Source organism: Chiloscyllium plagiosum, unplaced genomic scaffold (assembly GCF_037043375.1).
Source record: "Chiloscyllium plagiosum isolate Xiang-an unplaced genomic scaffold, Cpla_swu_hap1 HiC_scaffold_17, whole genome shotgun sequence".
Taxonomy (NCBI): domain Eukaryota; kingdom Metazoa; phylum Chordata; class Chondrichthyes; order Orectolobiformes; family Hemiscylliidae; genus Chiloscyllium; species Chiloscyllium plagiosum.
Window position 1 is genome coordinate 56,098,855 of NW_028270155.1, and position 22,182 is coordinate 56,121,036.

At 40.8% G+C, this 22,182-nt stretch overlaps 1 protein-coding gene across 2 annotated transcripts in view; it reads right to left on the reverse strand.

Annotated features, from left to right (window-relative positions):
- Nucleotides 1-9,868, reverse strand: part of LOC122558460 (glucose-fructose oxidoreductase domain-containing protein 2-like) — a 52,248-nt gene extending 42,380 nt beyond the window's left edge. For both annotated transcript variants that reach the window (XM_043707070.2, XM_043707069.2), the window contains exon 1: nt 9,661-9,868. The gene's annotated coding sequence lies outside the window, so the exon portion shown is untranslated. The remainder of the gene's footprint in view (nt 1-9,660) is intronic.
- Nucleotides 9,869-22,182: the final 12,314 nt, after the last annotated feature.

Genomic DNA, 22,182 nt, shown 5'->3' on the forward strand with positions numbered 1-22,182 from the left:
GAGGGAGGGAGAGAGAGAGAGAGAGAGAGAGAGAGGGAGGGAGAGAGAGAGAGAGAGAGAGAGAGAGAGAGAGGGAGGAGAGAGAGAGAGGGAGGAGAGAGAGAGAGAGAGAGAGGAGGGAGGGAGGGAGAGAGAGAGAGAGGGAGAGAGAGAGAGAGAGAGAGAGAGAGAGAGAGAGAGAGGGAGGGAGAGAGAGAGAGGGAGGGAGAGAGAGAGAGAGAGAGAGAGAGAGATAGAGATAGAGAGAGAGAGAGAGAGATATAGAGAGAGAGAGAGAGAGGAGAGAGAGAGAGAGAGAGAGAGAGAGAGAGAGAGAGAGAGAGAGAGAGAGAGAGGAGAGAGAGAGAGAGAGAGAGAGAGAGAGAGAGAGAGAGAGAGAGAGAGAGAGAGAGAGACACACACACACACTCTCCAAGGCGGACTACGTGACAGGCAACAACGAAAAGTGGAAGAGCAGAAATGGATAGCCAGTTCGGTACCCATGGGGATGGCCTCGGCTGGGACCTTGGGTTCATGTCACACTACAGGTGACCCCATTGCAACACACACCACGCACACACGCACACATGTGTGTACTTGCAGAATTACATTGTACTTTGCTCAAAAACTGCATGAATTCACATAAGATTCTGTAAATCTGTTTTTTAGATTAGAATCAGTCTGACAATTGTGGCACAGACAGCTTAACAGGAGTTAACACCATCAATATCACATCTGGGCTGACATGACACCAATTGTTAAAGTTCACTTGAGAATGTAACATTTTAAAAAGTTTTTGTGATTTACAAGTGAAAGAACTGAAATCAACATGGTCATTCTAAAAGATGAGAGACTTAAACAATCAAGATTCGGAGATGCCGGTGTTGGACTGGGGTATACAAAGTTAGAAATCACACAACACCAGGTTATAGTCCAACAGATTTAATTGGAAGCACACTAGCTTTCGGAGCGACGCTCCTTCATCAGGTGATTGTGGAGGGCTCGATCGTAACACAGAATTTATAGCAAAAATTTGCAGTGTGATGTAACTGAAATTATACATTGAAGAATTGATTGTCTGTTAAGCCTTTCATCTGTTAGAATACAGTGATAGTTTCACTTCTTTCATGTGTAAATCACAAAACCCTTTTTTTAAAAGTTGCATTCTCGGGTTAGCTGTTAACAATAGTGATAGCTAGACAATATGTTGAAGGTGAAGGGTTGAAGGCTAACACCTTCAACATATTGTCCAGCTATCACCATTGTTAACAGCTAACCCGAGAATGCAACTCTTTTTTTAAAAAAAGGGTTTTGTGATTTACACATGAAAGAAGTGAAACTATCACTGTATTCTAACAGATGAAACGCTTAACAGACAATCAATTCTTCAATGTATAATTTCAGTTACATCACACTGCAAATTTTTGCTATAAATTTTGTGTTACGATCAAGCCCTCCACAATCACCTGATGAAGGAGCATCACTCCAAAAGCTAGTGTGCTTCCAATTAAACCTGTTGGACTATAACCGGATGTTGTGTGATTTTTAACTTTAAACAATCAAGGTATTTTTCAATATATAATTTCAGTTACATCACACTGTAAATTTTTGCTATAAATTCTGTGTCTTACAAACTTATTCTCCACAACCACTTGATGAAGGATCAGTTCTCCGAAAGCTAGTGCTTCCAAATAAACCTGTTGGACTATAACCTGGTGTTGTGTGATTTTTTAACTTTGTACACCCCAGTTCAACACCGGAGTCTCCAAATCGTGAGGATTGGTGTGGATTTGATGGGCTGAATAGCCTGGTTCCACACTGTAGGGATTTAATGATTCTGTTTTACATCCCTAATTAAAATCATTACTTTGGAGAATAAATGTGCAAGTGAAAGAAGAGTTATGCAAGGAAGATTTAGTGCAGTGCAGGGCAGGGTACATAATGACAGTGTTTGAGTCAACTCAAAATCACAGCAGGCGGGGTATACCTTAGCCTAAATGTGAATAAAAATCACAATGCAGATTTCAGTGGTGAAGATATGAGTGGAGTGAATGCTGTCATGTGGATTGAAGCAGATGCAGATAGTTCTCTGATATAAGCAAATTGCGCTGCCGCAATGCGGACTAACGTTGCTGAGGAAATAAGGAATGATATTTTCATGAATGCTGACCTTTCTGTTTGCAATAGCACGATTCCAGCTATGATCGTTTTGCACGCTTCATTCTGTGCATGCGCTGAAGTCTCCACACTTTTCTGCGCATATGCCGATGTCAGCTCCAGTCTTCATGCTGTTCTGTAATGCCATGATGTCAGCTGCCAACCACCTGATGAAGGAGCAGCGCTCTGAAAGCTAGTGCTTCCAATTAAACCTGTTGGACTATAACCTGATGTTGTGTGTGTTTTAGCTGCCAATAGAGCAGCTGAGAGAAATACATTGAGCAGCTTCTTGTGAAAGGTACACTATTCCCAGATTATCCCTTTTTTTGAAAAGGTGGAGGGGTATAGTGACAAGAATGTTAGTAAGACGTGTCCTGGTGATACAATTGCAAGTGGTGAACAAAAAAGAAAGGCTCTAACACTGAAGAGAAGCTAGATATTATAAAGCGCTTTGAGCATAAGGACAAAATATGTGATATAGTTCACTTAACAGGAATAAGGGAGTCTATCTTACGCACCATGATGACCCTGCATTAACAATAATTTTTTTAAAAGCACTGTGTTAAATTGACTTTTGTTTCATTGATAAATATGATTTATACCTTCATTCAGGCTGTGCTATACTTTGTTTTAGGCTTTTAAGTGATTTCTGACCAATTGTGAGTTGTATTTGTTGCTGGTCTCCCCCAACCCTACTTTTCCCATAGGCGTCATTATTTCTATTAAGTGATTTTCTATTAAGAGACATTTCGCTGGAACACAAGTACGGCATTATAGAACTACCTGTAGCTATCCTGAAGAGTAGGCTATGGGGTATGGTCTAGGTCAGAGTAAAAGCTACAAGTGATTCCAATATTCCACAAGTGACTGGTGTGTTCAAATCAAATCAGGGAAAGCATTATTACTGAATTCAGATATAGCAAATCAGAGACCACAAAGTAGTCTTACTGATGTAAATAAAACAATATATCAACGTTTGAAAATAACCTGGCACTTTGGCTGATCTAGTCTACATGTGAAACACGATAACCTCAGGATAAATATACAAGCACAAAGAACTATATTAGTATTGCCTTTCATGCTAAACAGCAACAGCAACTTCCAAATGCGTGACAATTACTATCTAGAGAGGAACAGAGGGAAAAACACATGAGAACATTACCAGCTGCAAATTCCCCTCAAGCCACTCATCACGCTTACTTAGAAATACATTGCTGTCACTGCAACCTGGTCAAAATCCTAGAACTCCCACTCTAAAGACAGAGTGGATCAACCTATGCCAAGATGGACACCAGCAATTCACTCACCTTCTCCAGGGCAATAAATGCCGGTCCAACAAGTGATGCCCAGCCCATGAAAGAACAGGATGAAAAAAAAAAGGTTGAAAAGATGGAGTTCCACATCAGATTGAATAAGAGAAAGGGTGGTATCAGGAAACTAAGTCCATAAGATCAGAAAGTACTGGAGCATAATTAAGCCAAACAGCCCAACAAGTCTGCTCTGCCATTCGATCATGGTGAATATGTTTCTCAACCTCATTTTCTTGCCTTCTCCATGTAACCTCTGATCCCCTTACTAAGCAAGAACCTATCTATCTTTGTCTTGAATACACTCAATGACTTGAGTTCCACAGATTCAGCACCCTCTGGCTAAGAAATTCTTCATCTCAATTCTAAAGCGTCGTATCTTCACTGAGACTGTGCCATCTGGTCCTAGTGTCTCCTCCTAGTGCAGGCATCCCTTCCACGTCCACTCTATCCAGGCCTTTTAGTACTGTGAAGGTGTCATCTGCAAACTTAGCAACCACACTTTCAGTTCCTTCATCAAAATCGTTAAAGTATGTGAGTAGCTGTAGTTCCAATACTGACCTTGCAGAATTCGACTAGTTGCCAGCTGCCATCTTGAAAAAGACTCTTCACCCCTACTCTACCTTCTGCCAGTCAGCCAATCCTCCATCCATGCTGGTACCTTGCACATAACAGCATGGGCTCTTATCTTATTTAGCAGCCTCTTGTTATAGGCCTTCTAGAAACAGTCAGAGAAATTCTTGAAGTAAAATAGGTTGGTTTTCATCTTGCCAATGTTAATCTATCAAGTTGCTGGACAAACGGCACAACTGTCTTAAAGTTCAGTGATGTTTCAGAGATAGAGAGGATAAAATTAATCTTTTATTGTTCATTAAATTTTCTGGATAGTCACTGTTATCTTTCCTATATCCTTCAATTTGAACTACTCCTTTATTATAAGTGCTATCAGATTTTAATTCATCTGCTTATCTATAGCTGATCTTGAGACTACAGATCATTTTTACAATTTTATGGAATAATGGCTAACCTCTTGAATTTTAGTTAGAAACTGATGTTGGAGTTGCTAACATCAGAGGAGGTGTCATAATTTCCTTAGAAACCTGAACAGTGAGCAAGACGGGTGTACACAAAGCTCAAGAAATTTTCCTGCAGGAATGTGCCTTAATAATATACAATAATGCTAATGCTATAGCAAGTCAAAACACTTGCCATGTTCCTACTTCAAATAAAGAAAATATGAACACAGCCACTTGTGCAGTTTTTTTATGGAGAATACATTTCAAATACAACAACACAAGAATCTACACAATTGAAAATTAGATTTCTTAGCAAGTGAATGAGATTCTGCAGATCTATTCAATTGTGGATTATAAAAGCTGGAACAATTTGATCTTCAACCAAAGATATCTGTAAATCCAAGACAAGTTAAATTTGAAAGTTTTGTTTCATCACTACTGATACTTACAGCACACAACTTTAAAAATGTTCCAAGGTGCATCATAGGAACATTATCAAACAAAATTGAACAATTGAATAATGGAGACAGATCAAAGCTCGGTCAAAGGTGGATTTTGAGGAATGTCTTAAAGGAGAAGAAATAGGTAACTGGCATAAGGAGTGAATTTTACAGACTAGGGCTCAGGCAGCTAAAGACACAGCCACCAGTAGTGGAGTAACTAAAATAGGGTACATAGAATTAGAAGGGTGCACAAACTTTGAAGAGTTGTTGAATATAGGGAAGTTAGAGAAGTAGGCTGTGCAAAACATGTAGGTTTTTGAAAACTAGGATGAGAAAAAAAGTGTTGTGGGGCCAAGAGTTAATACTAGTCAACAAACAAAACTGGTGCAATACAGGACAGGAGTTAGCTACTTAATGGCTCAGAACTATTTCACCACTCAATATCATCACTAACCTGCAACCTATTCCATATATTCACAGCCTTAATTAACAAAAATACCAACTTTGCAATAACAGCCAACATTCAAATTGCCTTCCTAATTACTTGCATTACCAGCAGACTAATATTACATAGCTGAGTGCAACCAGAAACCTCTCTACAGCAGCATTTTGCAGTCTATTTTGCTTTGCTACTCCCTTTACCAAAGTGGACAACTGCACATTTTCCCCACATTTTACACCAATGTTTGCCCACACATTTGTAGTATTGATATGTCTTTGCAGAAACCTTTGTATGTACTTCACAACTTGCCTTTCCATTTATCTTTACATCAGAGTCATTAATATTAATTGCAAACAGGTGCAGTCCCAACACTGATGCCTGTGTTACCCAACTAATGGTTTCCCAGCTAGAAGATGTCTCATTTATTTTGACTGTAATATGTTGGTTAGCCAATCTCCTATCCACCCTAATATATCACTCTGATACCATAGGTTCTGCTACCAAAAGATGCTGGTAAATGATCTAGATCTTGGTGTGCAGGGCACAATTTCTAAAGTTTGCAGATGACAAAACTGTGACAAGTGCACGGTAGCACTTCAAAATGATGCTGACACATTGATGGAGTGGGTATTTGAATGGTTAATGCACAGAAGTATTAAGTAATGCAAGGCGGTGCAAATTACAAGAAGATACTGTATAAAATATAGGGTACGCAGGTGCAGAGAAACCTGCATGTATATGTGTGCAAGTTATTAAAGGTAGCAGGACAGATAGAGAGCTGTTACTATAGCATAAAATATTCTAGGCTTCTTAACTGAGGACATAATGCACAATAGCAGCAAAGATGTGATGAACATACACAAGACACTGGACAGACCTCAGTTGGAATACTGTGTAGAGTTCTGGGCATCACACTATGGGAAGGATGTGAATACATTGGAGAAAGCACAGAATAGGTGTGAGAATGATTCTGTGATTGAGACACTTCAGTTACAAGGAAAGATTGGAGAATTTTGAACTGTTTTCCTTGGAGAGAAAACTAAGGAGATTTGATAGTTTTCAAAATCATGAAGGGGGCTGGACAGAGCTGATAGGAAGAAAGTTTTCTGACTTGTAAACAGTCAGAATCAGAGGGTACAGTTTTAAAATGTTTTGCAAAAGCAGGAAATGGGAGGTGTGAAAATCTCTCACAATTTGAATGCACTGCCTCAAGGTATGGTTGAAGCAGATTCAAATGAGTTATTCAAGATGGCATTATTATTATGGATGATTATTTAAATAGAAACAATTTGGAGGGTTACGAAAGCAGTGTTTAGAACCAGATTGAAATGCTCAGAAAGCCAATACATACAATGAGCTTGATGGCCTCCTTCTGCACTGTACCAACTTTCTAATTCTCTTGTAGTAACCATCAAATGCCTTTGCAAAACCAATAGATTATATCTAGTGGCTCTCCTTTAACCACTCTACCTTATATATCATTAATACTATTTTCATACATTTGTTAAATAGGATTTTTCTTGAATAAAAGAATGGCGGTTCCACTTAATTATTCTAAACGTTATGGTGCTACCTCCTTAATAGCAGATTCCAGTAATTTCCCATTGACAGATGTTAAGCTAACTGACCTTTAGTTTGCTGCTATTTGTCCCCCTCCTTTCTTGAAAATGAATACTTTACTGATTTTTTTAAATCCACTGAGATAATTTTAAAACACGAGGAATTTCGGAAACTCTGCAGTCACATTTTTAGACCCTACTACACAGGGCATTAGGCCCAGGGACTTGTCAACATTTAGTCATGTTATTTTTCCCAGTACATTTTCTCTAGTGTGTGTGATTATTTAAAGTTTGTATCTACATTTTATCAACTGATTTCTGGAACTGGACATGATCAGGAATGAAAAGCAAGTATATAATATGGATGTAGGTTTGCTCACTGAGCTGGAAGGTTCGTTTCCAGACATTTTCTGACCATACTAGGTAACATCATCAATGAGCCTCCAGATAAAGCACTGGTGGTGTGGCCCGCTTTCTACTTATGTGTTTAGATCTCCTTGAGTCGTTGATGTCATTTCCTGTAATGATGTCATTTCCTGCAGCGATGCCATTCCCTGTTCTTTTTCTCGGGGGCAGTAAATGGGATCAACGTCAATGTATTTGTTGACAGAGTTCTGGTTGGAATGCCATGCTTCTAGGAATTCTCGTGCATGTCTCTGTTTGGCTTGTCCTAAGTTGGATGTGTTGTCCCAGTCGAAGTGATGAACATCAACTATCCACAAAAACACATGACCCACTCTCACTAGTATCCTTACATACAAATGAGGAAGGACACCACTTCAACTGGGACAACACATCCACCCTAGGACAAGCCAAGCAGAGACACACACGAAAATTCCTAGAAGCATGGCATTCCAACAGAAACTCTATCAACAAACACATTGACTTGGACCCAATTTACCACCCCTCGAGAAAGAACAGGAAATGACATCACCATCCCAAAGAAACCCAAACATATAAACAGAAAGCAGGAATCATCAGCAGTGCTTTGTCTGGAGGCTCACTGAAGATGTTACCTAGTGTGGTGACAAAACATCTGAAAATGAACCTTCCAGCTCAGCGAGCAAACCTACATCCAAAATAAACTTCAATACCAACACTGAGCAAAGGAACAGGCATTTAAAGATTTCATCACTGCCCCCATTCTAAAGACCAAATCACTTTTAAAAATCTCCTTCAAAATTTGCACATTGAAACAGCTTACAAGGGTTTTATGCACAGAATTCTAACAACCTCATGCACAAAGTGGTTTATCCTGTTTAATTCCTTTTACCATAGAAAGGTTAATAATATATCCAACTTCTACTCACTAACATCAAAATCTTATAATTAAACAAAAATGGATTTTTAAACAGTTGAACCTACGTCAGAAAACCTTATTGGGGTGTTTCTTTCTTAAATGGATCTCTTACTGAACTTTTTTTTCTCAATTCAGCTTTGTATCTCACTTCCCTGAAGGAAGAGACTTAGATTGGTAACAAAAAAGAACCAGAGCAAATTCCAGCTGTTTTCAAAAGTGGTCAGTCATTCTTCATCTGGAATAGCCTAGAATACTTAACCACTGAGCATCACAAAACAACTGATCTCAATCTCACCATATATTCAAAGCAATCTTCAGCAGACAGCAAAAACGAGGAGCAGGAATTGTGGCTGAGTGTTCCCCCACCCCCTCCAAAAAAAATCCAAGGAGACTGAAACCAGAAGTAGCAACATGGCTAAGATGAATTAACTCAGCACATTATCAATGCTTCATTGCACCATATTTAGTGCAATAAATAGATAATAGGAACTCTTGATAATAGGAACACAAACAAATTAGTGATGGGATTTGAGAGAATGGAAAACTAAATTATTTCATTAGCCATTGACACGTAAGAAAATAATATTACAGTCTAACAACACTTGACTTTCACATCCAGCATTACCTAAATTCACCGATTTATGCAATTCAACACCATAAGATAAAAATGTCACTGAATTGCAAGCTGTCGCTCGCACAAGCAGTTCATTTTGTATCCGACATAACATTTATAACAGCGCATCTACAATGTTCCACAACCCAGAGACAACTCTCAATTAGCCTATATATATATACACACTAGAGGATAAATTTAGACAGCTACCTGTCTACAATGGCTAGCTGTACTGAGAACCCATGATCGATGTTTTTTTAAAATAACACGACACAGACCAATAAAAATATTCCTGTGAAATAGTACAAAGCCACTCTTCCTACAGTTCGCACAAACGAGACTGATCGAGTTTGTAATTCTTTCCCAAACACATTAATGTTAAAAGTTCTTGCTAGTCACACTAACAGTGTTACCAGACCATTCAAGAGAAATCCACTGAACGTGTTAGCGAGTGAAGTGAAAACTCCTATCTCCTTAAATAAAGATACAATGATAATGCAGCCGCCGGTATCGGTTGAAGTTATTCTTCATTCTCCAACTCCACAGCCCGAGTGCTACCTTTATAAAGGTGTTGTTATCAGTGAAGTGATCATGAACATAAGCCCCGGACTCCATGTGCCCCACACTACCGCAGTTCCCGGCCCAGAAGTCCAGCCCTAGGCTCGCAGTCCCGATCGCCGGGACACAGGACAGAGGGCTGCGGCAAAAAGATTTGCTTGGGGCCAAGTCGGCCGTTCACGCGTTTCCATCACCGCGGCAACGGCAGGGCCTTGACTACACCCAGATGCCGAACAATCCCAACCACCCAAATACCGAGCAGAGCACTTCCAATTCCAATCGTTACCATCAGCAGGAGGTGAGTCACAGTGATCGTAGCGCTGCCTCAGGCTCATTGCCTGGTCAAGGCACCGCCCTCATTTCGGTCAAATGGCGACGGGCCCGACAGGCACCAAGGGATCCGTCTGAGGTGACTGAGCCTCAACTCGCTGCAACCGCCGCCATGAGGAAACCGCTGTCCGCGAGCTCCAGCAACACAGTACTGACCCCGCGCGCCGTTCAACCTCCTAGGCTGACGGTATTGTGCAGGCGTGCCGGATCCGCCCACTACGTGACGTCACAGACGACCAGAGCCGGGTTGTCATGATACTACGCATGTGTGTTTTCCAATGCTGCTCAGCTACTGACGTCAGAGCAAGACTCCACTCTGATTAATGCGATTTGCATCATAGAGTCCGCCCACTTTTAATATAGCTTAGTGACCACGCCCCCGCTTGCGCTTATTGGCATATCACCACCAACCTCCACTGGCCTGATTGGTGAATATGTTGAAATTTTTTTTGTTTTGAGCGTGGATCTTTTCTCATTTATTTTCGTTTTGCCACCGTATCCCATTCAAATATAATCGAAACATTGCAAACAATCAAAACCTATTTTAAAAAGTCATGTTTCTCTCAAAAACGTGGGAAAAGGTTGGGTAAATTGCCTGGCGGTCATTGAAATGTAAATGTTGTGCAACACCAGACAGATAGCATGCCAATGAACTTGCGACAGCGCCATTATTTTGGGTCAAGGTGTTGAGCAACTAATGAAAAGCAGAATGAGGATAATGGAATTATCTTCATGAATTCTCTGCTCGAAGGCAGCGCCACGACCTACACTAGAGTAAGGAGACAAGTCCCAAATCTTCCTTTTGCATCTTAAGAGCTCCCAAACCTGAGAAAAATCTGAAAATCAGAAGGCTAGACATTTGTGAAGAGAGAAAGAATTAAGTCTCCAAGTTTCAATGACCTTTCATCAGCCCTGGGAAAATTTAAGAGATATAAGTTTTGAGCATAGGTTGGTTAGGACAAGCACATTAGGGGAAAACAGGACAGATTCGATGACAGTGGAGTCAGTCTAACGGGACCAAAAGAAATAATGATGTGCCCAGAAAGGTGGAAAGGTTTAAGGTTTGTGTAAAGATTTGTAGCTCGGATGCCGGTTACAGTTGTTGAGGATATGTTCGCCGAGCTGGGAATTTGGTTTGCTGACATTTCGTTCCCTTTTCTAGATGACATCCTCAGTGATGTTGAGCCTCCTATGAAGCGCTGCTGTACTATGTCGGTTGGAATTTTGCCCACATCAAGTGGACAGATAGGAGGCTAGAAGAACACAGCAAGCCAGGCAGCATCAGGAAGTAGAGAAGTTGACGTTTCGAGTCTCACCCTTCTTCAGGACTAATGTGTCTAACATCAAGTGGACTGCTATCTGAAAACAAAACTAGGATGAAAAACGAAATTCGCAAAAGGAAACAAAATGGGGCTTTATTATCAGAGTTGATGATGTGAACTCCATGTTGCATATGGAAGGTTGCAAAGTGTCTAATCAAATATTGAAGTCCTTTTCCTCAAACTGACACTGAGACTCAATGGAGCATCAAGAATAATAATGTCAATAGGCAAGCAAAATTGAGCATCAAAATGACAGGCCAATGAAGCTAGAGGGTCATACTTGTGAAGGGAATGGAAGTGCGGTGTGAAATTGTCACCCCATCTGTGTTCCCAATGTAGAACAATGAATACAACACACAGAATTGAAAGAAGTGCAAGTAAATGGCTGCTTCTCTTAGGAATAGTGTTTTGGGCCTGCAGCGTGGGAGAGAGGAGTTAAAAGGACAAATGCTATATTTCTGGTATCTATATGAAAAAATTTAGTCATCGAGTCATAGAGATGTATAGCACAGAGTAATAAAGGAGTAGATCAGAGTAAGGAAGGAACAGTCATTTTAGAATACTGAAAGATGAAGGTTGAATAAGAAGTATTTGGTGATGGCAGCACAATGGAGATGTTGGGAAATTATCTGTTGAATGTAGAGTTTGGTCGCATAGAAGGTGGAGACAAGGGAAACTTTATTGTGGTTTCGGTTAGGGTGCGGAAGCGTAGTGGAGAGGCTGAGAGCCTTGCCGATTACACGAGGGAGTTATTTTTGATTGTTCAAAAAGTAAGATATGTCAGTAATGCTAGCGAGTAAGGTTGCAACATGAGAACAGATGTGTGAAAAATGGAGGATCTGAGCGAATAGAATGGGTCTCTACATGATATAGTGTGTGAGGAACTGTTATCCCCTCCCACCATTGGAATTCATTGGAACTGCAAGTCTGGCACAAAAACTCTTATCAGGCAGAACCGGCACCACTGACAAGCGATGGACATAGCTGCCTTCCGAATGGCATTCAGTGAAGCGTTGACTGCTGAATGTCAAGATGGGAAAAAGACCACAAAGCTGTCAGCATTTGCACTAAGTCCAAATTCTGCCCAAATCGCTCTCCCTCACCTCCACTGCGAGAAGCTGCCCAGTTAAGTGGTCAACGCTACTTTGTCACTGCTCTTAGAATTTTAACCTCAATCAGGCCATCTGCACCTGTGAAGTTGGCCTGACATTATTACACGGAGAACATGGTGTTGCCAGCCACGCCCCTCCAGATTTTTCAGTCAAGGAAACATTTGTCACCAGTAACTGACTCACTGTATTCATTTGTGCTTCTGAGAATGGAAATTTTGATGACTATCTTTGTGTTCGTGTGAATCACTCCATTTCGAATTTTCTCTGATTAGTGCTTTTTCAGACCCCAGCAGACGTGCTCACGCTACATTTTTGTTTCTCTTTGCTTGTATCATTCCTTTTGGTTCTACACGACTAACTTCTGTATTTCAATTGTTCCTGTCTTCCACTCTAATATTTTCCTTGTCATTGTCCTATCCACACCTTCTTCAAAACCCCTTACATCTTCAAAGTTTCCCAGTTCTGAATGAAAGGTCCTCAATTTGAAATGTTGATTCTGTTTCTCCACTTCTGCTGCCTGCCCTTCTGAGTATTTTAAACATGCCCTGTTTTCACTGTTAAATTAAGTAAAAGATGCCCAGGATGTCAACAAATGCATCTTTGAACAAAGAATGAAGTAGATCTCCCTTGAAAACAATCATTTTTTGGAAATGTTTGTTCCTGAATACACAAAGTGAGTAACAGAATAATTATGTCATTGCAACTATTGTGCTTTTTTATTGTAAAAATATACTTTTTCATAAAAATACTTTATGCACATGCACAGGTATGGCACGGTGGCTCAGTGGTTGGCACTGCTGCCTCACAGTACCAGGGACCTGGGTTCAATTCCTGCCTTGGGCAATTGTCTGTGTGGAGTTAGCACATTCTCCCTGTGTCTGCATGGGTTTCCTCCCACAATCTAAAGGTGTGCAGGTCAGGTGAATTGGCCATGCTAAATTGCCCATAGTGCTAGGTGCATTAGTCAGGGGTAAATATAGGGGGGGTTAGAGAGTTAGTGTGGACTTTTTGGGCCAAATGGCCTGTTTCCGTAATGTAGGGAATCTAATCTAAACATTGGAATTTGTCATTCCCTACATTTGTAAAAACAAAGGGATTACATTACAACTATTGTGCTCATTGTAACACTTGACCATAAATTGTTACCACAACACTTATTTAAATTCCTTTGGAGTATGGAGCACTATGTAATTCATTCACTGGTATCAAGTATTGAGTTGCAAAGTGTATGTTCCAGACTGGTCTTTGGTGCAGTGATAGAGAGTTATAGAGTCATAGAGATGTACAGCATGGAAACAGATCCTTCGGTCCAACCTGTCCATGCCGACCAGATATTCCAACCCAATCTAGTCCTACCTGCCAGTGCCCGGCCCATATCCCTCCAAACCCTTCCTATTCATATAGCCAATCAAATGCCTCTTAAATGTTGCAATTACAACCAGCCTCCACTACATCCTCTGGCAGCTCATTCCATACACATACCACCCTCTGCGTGAAAAAGGTGCCCCTTAGGTCTCTTTTATATCTTTCCCCTCTCACCCTAAACCTATGCCCTCTAGTTCTGGACTTCCCGACCTTTGCCTATTTATCCTATCCATGCCCCTCATGATTTTGTAAATCTCTATAAGGTCACCCCTCACCCCTCAGCTGCAGGGAATACAGCCCCAGCCTGTTCAGCCTCTCCCTGTAGCTCAGATCCTACAACCCTGGCAACATCTTTGTAAATATTTTCTGAACCCTTTCACAACATCTTTCCAATAGGAAGGAGACCAGAATTGCATGCAATATTCCAACAGTGGCCTAACCAATGTCCTGTACAGCTGCAACATGACCTCCCAACTCCTGTACTCAATACTCTGAGCAATAAAGGAAAGCATACCAAACACCACCTTCACTATCCTATCTACCTGAGACTCCACTTTCAAGGAGCTATGAACCTCCACTCCAAGGTCTATGTTCAGCAACACTCCCTAAGACCTTACCATTACGTGTATAAGTCCTGCTAAGATTTGCTTTCCCAAAATGCAGCACCTCACATTTATCGGAATTAAACACCAACTTCTTAGCCTATTGGCCCATCTGGTCCAGATCCTGTTGTAATCTGAGGTAATCCTCTTAGCTGTCCACTACACCTCCAATTTTGGTGTCATTTGCAAACTTACTAACTGTACCTCTTGCTCGCATCCAAATCATTTATGTAAATGACAAAAAGTAGAGGGTCCAGCACCGATCCTTGTGACGCTCCACTCGTCACAGGCCTCCAGTCTGAAAATCAACCCTCCACCACCACCCTCTGTCTTCCACCTTTGAGCCAGTTCTGTATCCAACCTTGCTAATCAGTCTCCCACGGGGTACCTTGTTGAACGCCTTACTGATGTCCATATAGATCACATCTACTGCTCTGCCCTCATCAATCTTCTTTGTTACTTCTTCAAAAAACTCAATCAAGTTTGTGAGACATTATTTCCCACGCACAAAGCCATGTTGACTATCCCTAATCAGTCCTTGCCTTTCCAAATACATGTACATCCTGTCCTTCAGGATTCCCTCCAACAATTTGCCCACGACCAAGGTCAGGCTCACCGGACTATAGTTCCCTGGCTAGTCTTTACCGCCCTTTTTAAACAGTGGCACCACGTTTGCCAACCTCCAGTCTTCCGGCACCTCACCTGTGACTATTGATGATACAAATATCTCAGCAAGAGGCCCAACAATCACTTCTCTAGCTTCCTACAGAATTCTCGGGTACACCTGATCAGGTCCTGGGGCTTGTGAATTAATTAAGTTTGTGGATGACACTGAAATTGGAGGTGTTTTGATATGAAATCAGAGCAAACTTGATGGGCTGAATGGCCTACTTCCACACCTACATCTTTTCTCAATTTAATTGAAGTTAAAAGCAAAGCAATCAAAAAAAAGTTGGAATCAATTGATTAGGGTTGAAAATAATTGAGGTACATGATATGGTGCACGACAATGAGCCATGTGTCCAAACTTGAGCTAAAATGTAAATATCCTGGCTATTTCTGATGTTCATAAATTCAATAAATTCAGAAAGGTTTTGTACACTGAATTAAATTGTACTTTGTACTATTAAAGTCCACTGCATTACCTCATTGTATGTACAGTACAAGCCAACAAAATGGATTGCTCCTTAGATTTATGGCAAATTGTGAGTTTTAATTTTACTATTGAACAAATGGGCTGTCCTGAGGGAGACAAGTGTAAGTGGGGTGAGGGAGTTCGATTAACATTGGAAAGTAATGCAGACAACTCCCACATTCTTTCAGACAACAGATCCAAGAGCCACATTACAATTGTCCTTCATGTTGCATTGATTGACAAATCACAGGTGACATATCATGACCTAAAAACATACAGATAAGGATTAACAGACTGAAAGATTGTTTGGTGATGTAGTAGGTTAGTATACTAACAAAAAAAAACACCGAATAGGATTGAGCACACACTGATGATTCAGCAATACTGAAGCTTTCTTAGTGAAGCTAAGAAACTTCTTGAGGCAATATTAACAGATAACTCACTCCACAGCATTACCTAATATCTAACTAAATAGTTAACATTAATGGAGGTATTTCCATGTCATGTCAGGACATCCTCTTTCCCTCTCTTCAGTCTTGAGGAATGTTGCACACATAGGAACTCTAGAGAACAGGAAAGAATATAGTTTACTATGACAACAAAATGTAAAGTGAAACACTGCCAGAGAATATTTGGGATGAGAGTCAAAGGTTTTTATTTTTACAAATATGGCTTTATTATTAATAATACATACTAATAACATTATGTGTTGTCAGCTTCCCCTTTTGTGGGTAAACATTGCTGTTTAAATGTCCATCTTCCATTTCTACAGGATTTTTAAAGCTATTTCAGGGAACTGATAAATTTGTTGCCATAATTTATGTGATGAGAGAAATGAGTTGACTGAAAACTAAACGTAAGTTTCAGCCTTAGCTCAGCCTGGCTTGGTTGGTAGCATTATCATATTTAAAATTAGAAGGTTGTGGAAAATGAGAGGCTGCACATTTTGGCAGGAACAACAGAGGAGCTAAATATTATTTAAATTGAGAAAGGTTACAGAGGGATTTGGGAGTCCTCATGCATAAATCATAAAAAGCTAACATACAAATTCAGCAGGGAATAGGGAAGGCAAATAGAATGTTGGCTTTATTTCAAATGGAATGGAGTGTCAAATAGGGACATCCTTCTAAAAGTATAAGGTACTAGTTGTACCACAAGTAAAACACTGAAGAGGTTTGATCCTCTTATGTAAGGAAAGGTATATATTGGCATTGGAGGCAGTACAGAGAAAATTTACTAGGCCGATCCTGGGGACGGAGGGACGATTTGATGAGGTGAGGTTGAGTATGTTGGGTCTGTACTCATTGAAGTTTAGAAGAACAACAGGTAAGCTTATCAAAATATGCAAAATTCTTTGGAGGATTGACAAGGTGGATGCAGAGAGGTTTCTCCTTGTGGTGAGAGTCTAGAAACAGTACAATGTCAGAAAAAAGGGTTGCTTAGTTAGGACAGAGCTGAGAAGGAATCTCTTCTCACTGAGGGTATTTAATCTGTGGAATTCTTTACTGCAGAGGGCTGTCAAGACTGAGTATATTCAAAGCAGCCAGAGTTTAATCAGTAGAGAAAGTCAAAGATTATGATGAAAAGGCAGGAAAGTGGAGTTAAAGATGATCAAATCAGCCATGATTAAATAGCAAAGCAGGATCAAGGGCTGAGTGATCTGTAGCTGTTCCTATGTCTTCATCTTATTAACTCTACAATTTAAAGTTAACATTACAAGTCTCGTGCAACTTCTTCATAACCTACAGATCTGAACAATCATCATGCTGGATTTGAAATGTTACTATTTTTTCTCTCTCCACAGATGCTGCCAGACCAGCCGAGTTCTCCAGCATTTTCGGTTTGTGTCTAACAATGATTGTTTGATTGTGAAACACTTAAGATCCAGAGAGGCTTTGATTTGGATAATTTTGCTAAAATATAAAACATTTTCCCAGAAACTAAAGTGAAGATGATGTCTTAAATTTCAGTTTATTTGAGGCAATAACTTTTGATTTCTGAGTTTCATATCCCCAAGTTCTCCAGGTCCTAAGGTGTTCTCAATCCCATTTAAAAGGGAAATTGGAGAAATGGAATTTGGAGGACCCAGGTGGTGTTTAAAATGAACGCACAGAGAGTAAGGGTAGCATCTAGAGTAAATGATGTAACATTGGAATTGTTGTTAACTACAGTCAGATTCAAATAAACATTCCTTCCCCCAGCAAAAGAGAAATAAACATAAGCGTCATCGAAGAAAGCTTTGCTGTTGAAGTAAGCAACAGGAACATTGTGATCCAGACTTGGAAGAGCTTTAGTAACCTCCCTTGGTTAAAAAAGTGAGAGCATATGCTGATTCACTGTTGTTCATGCTCACCACTTCTTTCGCTCTGCCCTGGTAAGGTACTCTGTCCACATGCCTCCTCATATCCATTCATCTGTAAGCAGCATCCAATTTCAGTTTAATACACTTTACCACCTCCCCATTTCTTCATGCACCATTGTTGCCCACTCCCCTCTTTATAAAGGGTGACACATTTGTTCTAAGTCATTTTCTCCAAATGCACTGCATCCATCAGATCAATACTGAATTTGTTATTCCTTTTTTTGTCTGCCTCTTATGAAGAGTGCAAAACATAAGGTGCAAGTGTGACCTGGAAGCTCACACACACAAATAATCCACTTCAGGACACAGATGGTGCTATGGAAATAACTGGCACATCTTTGTCTTCTCAATTAGGCATTAGGAGACAGAGAGTTTGCAGTTAGCTTGTGACAGACTATAAATATCTGTGATACAGACAGACTTATTTCATGAGTAACTGATTAATGAGAAGACTGAATGTTTCGATTGTCAAGACTGTAACATTACTGTGATCAATTCATATCTTTTATTGCTGAACAGTCTTCACCTCTACAGCAAGAGTTGCTAGGTATCACAAGGATTCCTCAAAAAGATTTCATTCCTTCTAAGGGATGTACAGCCCTATACCAGGACAAAAAGATTTACTTTAGTGGGACCAATTAGAAACTTGGTTAGGCTTTAAGTTGCATCATGCCATTCAGACTCTGAAATGTCACAGTTACCTTTCAAAGGCTGATGCATCTAATGGTAGCTAGTTCCTATTGTACAGCGACATGAAAAATGCCTATTCTGTAACATGCAGTCAGCTGACATGGCAATCTTGTTCTAAGGTCCAAGTAGTCTGTCTGGGATAGAGTGGTTTAAGGACAAGCAGTACCCAAGGTTGCAAAGGTAGAAGCAGTAGTACACTTCCTCCTACCCACAACAAAACAGGAAATTGTGAGGTTCTTGGGAATGTGTGGGTTCTACCGAAAATTTGACCAAAACTTCAGTACAGTAACTCCATGGCTGACAGACCTACTACAGAAAACAAAACGTAGTCTGAGAAATGCTACACTGCTTCGTAAAAGCTGAAGTCCATTTTGCCAAGCATGCAGCTCCAAACCTTAAACAAGCACTATAAGTAACCAGTATGAGTGACATCTGATACTTATCCAAATAATTTAAGTAAACATCCAAACTGGTACTCCACAACAAACAAAGGCACTCTTAAATTATTAGCGACTCTCAAACAGTTTGAGATATATGACCTAAAAGATACAGAGATGAAAATCTATATTGACCACAATCTATTAACTTCTATAGAAAAAAAATTATACCCAGAGCACCAGATTATTCCATTGAAAATTATTCCTTCAACTCGACCACTTAAAAATGATCCAACCAGCCAGTAAATCAAATATAGTTTGCAAATGGCTCGTCCAGAACCTAAGAGTTAGAATTGAAAATGTAATATTGACCAAAGCTAAGACAAAGAATGTACATGTGTATGTGTATCTGTTTCATATATTCAACTGCTTTGTAATAAAATGAGATTGCTTCTGCTGCAGAGACAAAATAACCACCAGGTAAAAGGTGTTCTGAGGAAGGGTTGCCTGACCCAAAACATTAACGCAGACTTCTCTCTACACATGCTACCAGACCTGTTGAGCTTTTCCAGCACTTAGGTTGAACTCTCCTACCCCAGGGAAAAGATGTTGTCTATGTATCCTATTCATGCCCCTCATGATTTTAGAAACCTCTATAAGGTGACCCCTCAGCCTCCGACGCTCCAGGGAAAACAGTCTCAGCCTGTTCAGCCTCTCCCTATAGCTCAAATCCTTCAACCCTAACAACATCATCGTAAATCAGTTCTGAACCCTTTCAGGTTTTACAACATCCTTCCGATAGGAAGGAGAACAGAACTGCACGCAATTTCAAAAGTGGCCTAACCAATGTCCTGTACAGCCACAACATGACCTCCCAACTCCTATACTCAATACTCTGACCAATAAAAGAAAGCATACCAAATGGCTTCTTCACTATCCTATCTACCTGAGACTCTACATTCAAGAAACTATGAACCTGCACTTTAAGGTCTCTTTGTTCAGCAACTCACCCCAGGACCTTACCATTAAGTGTATAAGTCCTGATAAGATTTGCTTTTCCAAAATGCAGCACCTGGCATTTATCCAAATTAAACTCCATCTGCTACTCCTCAGCCCATTGGTCCATCTGATCAAGATCCCGTTGTACTCGGAGGTAACTTTCTTCGTTGTCCACTACACCTACAATTTCGATGTCATCTGCAAGCTTCCTAACTATACCTCCTATGTTCATATCCAAATCATTTATATAAAAACCAAAAAGCAGTGGACCTAGCACCGATCCTTATGGCACACCACGTCTCCAGTCTGAAAAGCAATCCTCCACCACCACTCTCTGTCTTCTACCTTTGAACCAGTTCTGTATCCAAATGGCTAGTTCTCCCTGTATTCCATGAGATCTAACCTTGCTAACCAATATCTCATGTAGAACCTTGTGAATGCCTTACTGAAGTCCATATAGATCACATCTACACTCTGCCCTCATCAAACCTCTTTGTTACTTCTTCAAAAAACACAATCAAGTTCGTGAGGCATGATTTCCCACACATAAAGCCATGCTGACTATCCCTAATCAGTCCATGCCTTTTCAAATAAATGTACATTCTGTTCCTCAGGATGCCCTCCAACAACATGCCCACCACCAATGTCAGGCTCACCAGTGTATAGTTCCCTGGCTTTTCCTTACCACCTTTCTTAAATAGTGGCACCACGTTAGCCAATCTCCAGTCTTCTGGCACCTTATCTGTGACTATCGATGATACCAATATCTTAGCCAGGGGTCCATCAATCACTTCCCTAGCTTCCCACTGACTTTTAGGGTACACCTGATCAGTTCCTGAGGATTTATCCACTTTTATATATTTCAAGACATCCAGCACTTCCTCCTCTGTAACGTGGACATTTTTCAAGACGTCAGTCTATGTCCCCACATTCTATATCTTCCATGTCCTTCTCCACAGTAAACACTGATGCAAAATACTTGTTTAGTATCTCCTCCACCTCCTACGGCTCCCCACATAGGCTGCCTTGCTGATCTTTGAGGGGCCGTAATGTCACCATAGTTACCCTTTTGTCCTTAATGTATTTATAAAAACCCTTTGGATTCTCCTGAACCCTACTTGCCAAAGCTATCTCATGTCCCCTTTTTTCCCTCCTGATTTCCCTCTTAAGTATACAGAGGAACCTCGATTATCCAAACGAGATGGGTGGGCACTATTTCGTTCAGATAATTGATTATTCGGTTAATCGATTCAATGCCTTTCCTCTGGGTCTCGGAGTTTTCTATTAAGTCTGCTCCCCATTCTGGAGACGAGCAGCAGCACAGAACGTGCGAGGCCCCACCCCAAACTCTGTTCAACCCCACCCCCTGCACCTGCAAACCCCGTCCAACCCCACCCCCAAACCCCATCCAACCCCGCCTCCTCTCCAGGGCAGCCGGACTGGATACGAAGAACAAGGTTGCTGTTGCTGCTACTGCCTTTTGGGAGGTGAGTCTACAAATAGTGCATGTGCACGCACGCACACACACCTTTTTGACAAGTTCCATCTCTGTCTTGCACAGGACAATGTTAGAGAGATTATCTGGGGAAGGGGGTTTAGGTACACCCTTGTGTAGACCGCAAGGGAAAGTGTGGGGAGAGAGGGGGGGGTGGGCGGTCAGTCATTTAGAGACATTGCCTGTGCTCCCATCAGTCCAGTACTATTCTGGGCAGTACTTTTAGTCACTGTAAACAAAAGATGCAATCAGTGTAGGGCACACGTCTTTGATGTAATGTTTATGTCAGGACCTCGAGATCTCCTTCGGGTCTCCTGAACTCCTACTGCCTTTATACTCTTCTAAGGAGTCACTCGATCTCTGCTGTCTGAACCTGACATATGCTTTTTTTTTCTTAACCAAAGTCTCAATTTCTCTATGGATAAACATATGGATGAAAATGGAATAGTGTAGGATAGATAGGCTTCAGATTGGTTCCATATGTTAGCACAACATTGAGGGCCGAAGGGATTGTACTGCGCTGTAATGTTCAATGTTCTAGTCATCCAGCTTTCCCTACACATACCAGCCTTTCCTTTCACCCTTTCCTGAAGAAGGACTTATGCCTGAAACGTCGATTCTCCTGCTCCTTGGATGCTGTTGCGCTTTTCCAGCAACATATTTTTCAGCTCTTTCCTTTCACCCTAACAAGAATATCCTGTCTCTGGACTCTTGTTATCTCATTTTTGAAGGTTTCCTATTTTCCAGCCATCCCTTTGCCTGCGAACATCTGCCCACAATCAGCTTTTGAAAGTTCATGCCTAATACCGTCAAAATTAGCCTTCCTCCAATTTAGAACTTCAACATTTAGATCTGGTCTATCCTTTTCCATCACTATTTCAAAACTAATAGAATTATGGTCATCAATCAAACTGGACTGATTTCTTAGAACTCTAAGATAACAAAGGGCTAATGACACCCCCCACCCCCCCAAACAGCAGGCTACTCTTGCAAAATGCAGACATATTGTGTGTTGTACC